The sequence below is a fragment of the Octodon degus genome, unplaced genomic scaffold, assembly GCF_000260255.1.
Source record: "Octodon degus isolate 3935 unplaced genomic scaffold, OctDeg1.0 scaffold00087, whole genome shotgun sequence".
Classification (NCBI taxonomy): Eukaryota; Metazoa; Chordata; class Mammalia; order Rodentia; family Octodontidae; genus Octodon; species Octodon degus.
In genome coordinates this window covers 603,605-612,122 of record NW_004524663.1, presented here as the reverse complement: position 1 = coordinate 612,122, position 8,518 = coordinate 603,605, and positions in this window count along the sequence as shown.

Sequence of the window (8,518 nt, the reverse complement as noted above, 5' to 3'; positions counted from 1 at the left end):
TATATATATGTATATATATATCCATGTAACCAATAACTATGTATGGCAAAGTTTATAACCTTTTCATTAAAAATGACCTAAACAATAAAAAAGTCCACTGATAGGAGAATAGACAAACTTGTGGTATGGGTTTACAATGGAGTGCTGTGTAACAATGAGTATGAGTGAACTATAACTAAATGTTACAGTATGAATGAACCTCACAAAGAAGTACAAGCTGGGCCTGGGGAGATAGCTTGGTGGTCTAAGCACCTGCCTGGCAAGTGCAAGGACCCAGGTTCGAACCCCAGTACCACATGCTGTGCTGAGGCGTGCAGGCCCAAGCACACACTTATAATCTCAGCACTGGGGAGGCTGAGACAGAAAGATCAATATGAGTCTGAGCTACATAGCGAGACCTTGTATAAAATAAATAAAAATTTAACAAAAAGAAATACAAAGCTAAGAAAAGCCTAATGAAAAAATAGTATATAATTCTATTTATATAAGATTCAAACAAAGGCAAAAATGTAGTTCTGAGTGATACATTCCTAAATGGCAAAAATACAAAGAAAGGCAAGGAAGTGATTACCACATGTCAGGGGAGCTGTATACCTAAGGAAAAGGGAGTGGATTACGTCTTCCACATGAACGAAGGGACCTTCCAGGTGGGAATGCCTCTGCTGGATCCAGTTGCTACAGAATTCTGTATTTTCTTGCTATGTGATCTGTTTTACAAACCAAAAAGAAGATTTCCTTAAAAAGGAACCCTTGCTTTGTTGGTGGTGCCAGGAATTCCACACGCTAGGCAAGTGCTCTACCCTTTGCCTTTAATTTGTTTTTGTTATTGCCCATTAACTTTACAAAGTACGGTGTTCCAGTGTGGTATTTTACACATACACATAACATATTCTGATCACATCTGTGCCACCATTGCTGTGTCTTATGCCCTTGCCCTGTCTCCTTTCCTTCCTCTTGCCTAGTGACAGCCTGTCTTCTACTTTCATACCATCCCCCCCTTTTCAAAAATTTCACTTAAGTGGGAATATCATCTTTCAGGCTTATTTCACTGTACATAATGAATTTTAGTTTTGTATCTTTTCCTGTACTGACATCATTTTGCTCATCTTTATGGCTGAGTAATGCTCCACTGTGTATATATATATATATATATATATTACATTAAAAATATATTCACCCATTGATTGGAACCTAGGGTGGTTCCATATCCTGGCTATCGTGAATTTGCTGCTGTAAACATGGGTATCTAGGTTCTGCCATAGTAGGTGATATTTAATTCTTTTAGGTATATACCGAGGAGTGGTATATCTGGGTCATGTGGTGACTCCTCCACACTGATTTCTACAGTGTCACCAGCCCTTTTTTGAAACTTTATTTTGAGGTAAGGTTCTGTTAAGTTGCCCCATCTGACCTGAAGCTTGCTGTATTTCTGCCTTAGCTTTCTGAGTAGCTGGATTACAGGTGTGATTTAGCATGTCTATAAAAAAAAATTAAGTGATTAAAGTAAATAACAGGTAAACCAAAACTAATACTATGTGCATGAAAAACTGAGATGTAAAGAAGTCATATACTGCATTCAATTCTTCTCTGTAATCACAGGAAGTTAATACAATTTCCAAATGAACCAAGATAAGCTTTTAAAGTGTGATTCTCTATTCTGTAATTTCTTCTTAAAAATAATACATACTTACTACTATTATAATCAAGAAAAATCATCACACTATATTCACATTTTTATATTAAAATAACTACATAACTAGACACCCAGAATATAAATAGGTTTGTTGGCCAAATTAACTTAGAGGAGTGTTAATCTTTAATTTTTATTAATACAAGCTTACAGGACAGAAGGCATCTATTCACTGTGAGTTGACCCAGGTACATGACACACACCTCAGTTCTCTTTCTTCCCCTTGTTCTCTACCCTTGTGGGTTTTTTTTCCAGCCTCACATTCATTTATTTATTTTATAAGATTTTATCAAGATAAGTACCAGAAATACAGATTAATAGCCAGAGCAATAGGCAAAAACATGTAAAATACTTCATTATGAGTTTTAATTTTTAAGCAAGCTATTTTGCATTGCTCTAAATATTTGTTGAAAATATTTTACAAATTAACTAAAATGTTAGCAATCCTGTTTTTTCCTTGTAGCTTTTCATATCACTTGTGAGAACTTTGAGGATAAAATAGAGATCCCATGATTTTTTTCATACAGCAGAAAGTCTCCTTTGTTGTATAATAGAGCTGTGATCATTAGAAGATTCAAGGCTATTATTTTCTTTCCTGACTCCATTGCATTTTAGAGCTATGTGTGTTTTAAAAAATAAGATACTGTTCAACAACTTCTGAAACTACCATCACCACTACTACATCTGCGAAGTGCAAACACAACCAAATTTTGACACTTCTATAAAAACCCAGTCTAATAACAGAGATTGCTTATAAGAGAGAATAGATCATTTTTATTGCAAATTTAAGTGCATTTTAAATTCACTGACTACACACACACACACACACACACACACACACACACAAACACACACAGTTGCTTTTCAAACAAGGACACCGTCTATTTTTTTTTTTTTTTTTTTATTAGTTTTGGCTTAAAGTTTGCATTTGTCTGTAAATAAAATAGCTACCCCTGCTTTTTTTTAATTTCCATGTAACTGGGAGTGACGGCACACACATATTTCCCTAACACTCTGAGAGGCTGAGGCAGGAGGATCACAAGTTTGAGCCGGCCTGTACAACTTTGGGACTTAGTGAGGCCCTATCCAAATATAATAAATATGAAAGGGTTAGCAATATAGCTTGGTGCAAAGGTTCTGGGTTCCATACCTATAACACATGTACATACCCGCAGATACATACAAATTGCTTATTTGCATTTATCTTTTTTTTTTCTTTTTTCTTTTTTTTTGTACTGGGGATTGAATTATCATATATAGCCTGGAAAAAGTACACAAATTGTCAAAATACTTTACTAAAAAATAGTGTGGGACAGGCAAATATTCTTTCAATGTTAAAAAAAAAGTTTGAAAGTTGAGATTATATCCTGTTAAATTAATGTCTAAGAATAGGATAAATCAAGCTTGGAGACCCTTGGACAGTGTTACCATGACACTTTGATGAGATATAAATTTTATGAATGTGAAAAATGTTTTTGTTCTATCTCAGTAGTGTTTCTTTTTTTAAATTTTCTAGCTAACAGGGTAAAGTAAATATGACTGATTTTCCTGAGGACTCTGTTATCCCAAGGCAGTTAAAGCAAATCAATCAATTCTTGTAAATCAAAGCAGTCTTTTTTAATTTAGAAATTTATTATTTAATTCACAGGCTTCATATAGTTTTGGTTAATTTTTTTTAAAAATGGAAAAAAACCCCAAAACACCCGAAACAGTGAAACTAAGACACTCTTTCAAAATCCAGGCCCTTCCAGTTTCCAAATACAGGAGCTCTGAACAGGAGATATCCCAGTTGGAAGAATATGACAAAGATATGAATGAAGCCATGATGTTTCAGAAGACAAAGACTTCATACAACAGAAGGACCGGTCCTTCTGGGGATGAGTTAACTGCTTTTACAAGAAGAGGGAGAGGAAGGAAGGGAGAAGACTCATGAAGAGGGAGGAAGGAGAAACCTAGGACAGAGTAGAGCCCAATTTCAGTGTTCTGAATCAACGCGTTACACGTCCATTTCAACCCAGTGTCCTGGAAGATATGCTTTCACTTCTCCGTCTCGCCCTGGAGCTCGAAGCCTGATGTGTTTCAACAGCGATTTCATAGGTAACAAGAAAGACTGTTGTGTTAGAACTTCCACTTACGCTTTTGCAGCTATTTCACAGCAAAGCATTTTCTTGTTGTGTCCTTTCCATTTGCTTTTTATCAAGTATGTTGAGACATCCGGGTGCTTTGCCTTTAGAATCTGGCACTACTTTGGCCTCATTTAAATTGTTAAGTCTGTGTGCTGTAATGTCTCAGTACTTTTGAGTGTTGACAATAAAAAGCAAAGACACTGCAAGTGAGAATCACCTAAATATCCACACTCACTTCTGGCTCTGGTCTTGTTTTGACTTGATGAATTCACCTCTGTGCCTGTTCATACTTTAAACCCATGTTTCTAAAGAATGAAAATCACTGATTAATTGAAGATTGCATTTCAGAGATAGGGTTTAGAAAATAATCAGTAATAGGCATAAAGGCCAACCAATCTGTTTTACAAACAAGGTTGACAAATAACCACCAGATGTACACACCAAGTTCAACCTACAAGGTCTCCCCTACTCTGAGTCATGTGCTCTGTCTGTTTGGCACTCCTGTTTATAGTACATCTTGAACTTTCTCATGTAGCAATGCTATTTGTAAATAGGATGGGGAAGAAAGGGACAGCCTGACCCTGGTGGACAAAATGTGTATTTTATGTGTGATGAAGAGGTGTTTTGAAAAGTGTTGAGCAATTATTTTTTAAATGCATCTGTGTGTGTGTGTGTGTGTGTGTGTGTGTGTGTGTGACATGTAATGGCTCATGTTCCAAGAGTTTGTATTTTTCTCTCTTAAAAAGCTGCAGCCTATTCATCATCTCAGAAATGAGAAATTTCTTAAACTGATCTGGACTAAGAGCCTGAGGTTTTAAATTACAAAGCGCTAAGTCTTTGTTCACTTGGCACTGCCAGTTGTTTGTAAATATGCCTACTTAGTTAAAAATTCAAAAAGTAATAACCAGATTCTTTTTATTAGCTTGTCTTGCATATAAATTTGCCTGATAGTTGTATAAAAGTTCACTTCTAAAGCAGAAAGGAGCTATTTAAAGGGCTGACCTTGGTAAAGAATATACTATAGTTGCAATCTATTTTCTGAAGATTTGGCCTGGAATTTGACTAGCCTGGAAGATGAAGACTTTTGAATTAGATTCCAGACTTCAGGACAGTAAGATTTGGATCAAATCATCCACTCTTCCTCCAATCTTAGTTTTCAAATCTGCTCACTTTAAGTTAAAAACATTCACTTTCTTCTTACAGGAATCCAAAGCATTGCTAACTACTTTGAAGATAGAAATCTGTGCAGATGCGCTGATGCTGTTGGAGGGACTAAGTCAAACGCTGTGGCTCAGTCTCCTTCCATAGGGGAGCAACATGGTCACTGCATGTCTCACTGGGAATAAGGCCTACAATATCCATGTCAAGAATCCAGAGAGAAACTCTTTCATCATACATGGCCTCATTAACCAGGAAAATCAGTCCACAATTTTGTGAGAATTCCAGTTTTTATTTTCTAAAATAAGAGAAAGCAGTTTCTCCAGGACATGTTTCAATGAGGTACGATGTTGTGTTAGAGAAATAAAAAACAGAAATGATAGAAAGACAGTAACATTTACTTTGCTGAGGGTCTTTAGACAAATAAAATTAAGCAAAACCACGTGGCTTCCAAATAGAGGCAAGAGAGTTGGATTGGTCATTTTCTTTTGGAGGTCCTTTGAGTTTTCAGCATGCTGGCAGGAGTTGTTGGGCCTGCCACCAATCAATTTATTGGGTGCCAACCCATGCACTAAGCTGTGAATTATGCATTGGGAGCTCAAAAGTGAAAAAAGAAATTTTTGGTCACAGCGTCTTAACCTCCCATAGGATAGAAACACATACAGAACATTGCAGTGCTGTGTGCTAGGAGCTGGGCTAAGAGCAAAAATATGTGTTCTGATTACAAGTTTTGCCCGGGGTGGTTGGGTCCAAGGAAGTGATGTGTGTCCTTAGTCTTAGAGACTGAGTGGAAGTTAGGCAGAGGTGGTCATTCTAGACAGAGAGCAAGCTTGAACAAAGGCCCAGAGGAAAGAGTATCTGAGCATCAGACAGTGCCAGGGTGGTGACCTTGTTAGGTGTGTTCACAGGCTGTATGATTTGAGACATGTTACATGGCTTTTCTGAGCCTTGATTTCTGCATCTGTACCACAGGGACATCGCTCTACATCCTGGAGAGGCAGTATGAGAATTAAGTGAGACAAGAGACATAAAGGTTCTGAACATTACAAGAACACAGAGGTTCTCTAACTGATCGGTCTTTTTCCCCTTGAGTGGGTTATCACTGTTTGTCTTAGTTACTCTTCTCTCATTGCTGGGACAAATATCTGACACTCAAAATGAAGGAAGGAAAGGTTTATTTAGCTCACAGTTACTGGAGGTTTCAGTCCATACTCAGCTGGGTCCAACGCAGAGCAGCACATAGCAGAGGGCAACTTTTCATGGTGGTGGCAAAGAGCAAGAGTGCCAGGGAGGGGTAGAAGCAGCTCAAGCAGCTAGCTTCTCTTCCCACCTTACATTGTAATGCAAATTACCTGTCCCAGGGTAGGAGAAGTACTCACACCTATGGGTACTTCCCAGTACTTACCCACCTATGGGTAATCCCAGCAGTACTAAGACCCATAATCCCAGCCTTGGATCACACATAATCCCAGTGGATCATGAGTTAACACAAACTCTACAAGTCCTCACCACATGACTGCATGAGGCTTTGGGGGGACAACTAGACACAAACCATAACACTGTTGTTGTGGAAAGGCATATTGTTCTGAATATTATGGTCTTATTCTGGGGCTTCTCAGTTTTTCATTTTATGTACAAAGAATCAATTTGCCATTTTTCAGATAATGAACATTTTCTCTCTTGCTGTCTTGAGGATTGAACCCAGGGCCTTGCACATACTAGGCAAATGTTCATGTTGGTGAATCAACTGTTGAATGGAAACAATGCCCACTTTTAGGGTTGTCTTGAGGATTACAATTAATATTACACATAGTTTTAATGGTACTTTAAAGCAGTAGTTACCATTATTGAAACTATAATAACATTTCTCACTTAAAAACCAATATTTTTAGGGGAGGTTTTTTTTTTTTTTTTTAAATTTTTTGTTTTTGGTGCCAAGGACCAAACCCAGGGCTTCCAGCTTGCTAGGCAAGCATTCTACTGCTGAACCAAATCCCCAGCCCCTAAAACCAATATTTTTGAAGACAAGGTCTCACTTTGTAGTTCAGGTGGGCCTGAAACTTGCAGCCATCTCTCTGCCTCAGCTTCCCTAATGTTGAGACTACAGGCATGCGCCATCACTCCCAGCTCAGAAACCAGAATTTATGCATACAAATGAGTTTTTAATCCTCCTACAGAAGACAGTGGGAATTTGTGCGTGTGCACAGGCTTGTACTTACTGTTCAGCCAAAGGCAGAAGATCATTTTTCAAGGTGCAGTACTTCCTCTCAAAGATAGTGTGTCATGTTGATGGGTATATGTTACATGTGTGCTGGCAGGAATAAGTCATCAGCGTTGTTTGTTTTCTTATTTCTGTGTCCCTGCATGAGATACCAGACCAGGTGCTTAGCAGGTGTCCAGAGATTTGGATCACTTAGGGGGCAGCTCTTTAGTTGACTTTCTCAAACATATATATACAATATATTTTGATGGAGGAAAGTAATTTTAGATAAATATCTAAAAAAGCAAATTAAAAAAAGTTGGGCATAGTGGCTCACATCTGTAATCCACTTGGGAGGATTACAGCACTTGGGAGGCAGAGGCAGGAGGACTGTTGTGAGTTCGAGGACAGCCTAGGTTACAAAGTGAGCTCAAGCCAGCCTGAACTGCATAGCAAGACCCTGTCTCAAAAAGAAACACACACACACACACACACACACACACACACACACAAAGATAAAAACATGAGGCATCTTTTGGTGGAGAGGATCGTGTTGTGCCAAAATCTTTGGCCAGAGGATGCACTGGTCTAGGCTGTAGTTATAAATGTAAATAGTTATTATATTTATGATTATTACTATGATAGTTCTAGTAAGTATTTTTGCAGAAGTTAACTGATTGTTACATTGATAAACCAGGACTAGGATATTGTGTGAGTTGACCTTACATTTTTCTTCTTAAAAATCTTACTGAAAGGCCAGCAGTGGCAGAAATATCCAATACTTTTCAGTTTTCTAGGAAACTTAACTTTTTTCCTCTGCCCCGTTAAACAGTGCTTTTGAGAGGGCATGTCCCACTATTCAGTTTCAATTTTGAGCATGGACAATAATGGAAATGGCTGTGTGTTAGATGGCTCAAACTTGTGAAAGTGGCAGTTGCTGTCTGTTTTACAAATGTTGGGCTGTAGGAAGAAAAATCCCTGGAGCTTCCTACTCACATCACGTAGCCACGGCTGCCAAGGACCACTCATCTCTCTTGCTGGCTTCCAAGTGGGGCTGTGCCTGTGTTATGCCAGACAGTGGCCTTTGTCTTACTTTTATGGGGCTGCATGAAAGGAGATCCACAGCTTTTTTGACAAATCTGTCCTTTAGGAGCTTTTTTGTTTACATTTTAGGTAAAAAAAATAATTTGCAAGTAGGAAGGTGACCATGACAAGGAGAGAGGATGGAGGTAGGGTAGAAGTAAAAAGAATTGAAATGTGTTATGTATATGTACCAACTGCTGGGGCTTTGTTCGGGGGTGGGCTGGAGCCTCTGGGGTGGGCCAGAGGCTCCCGGGCTTGGTG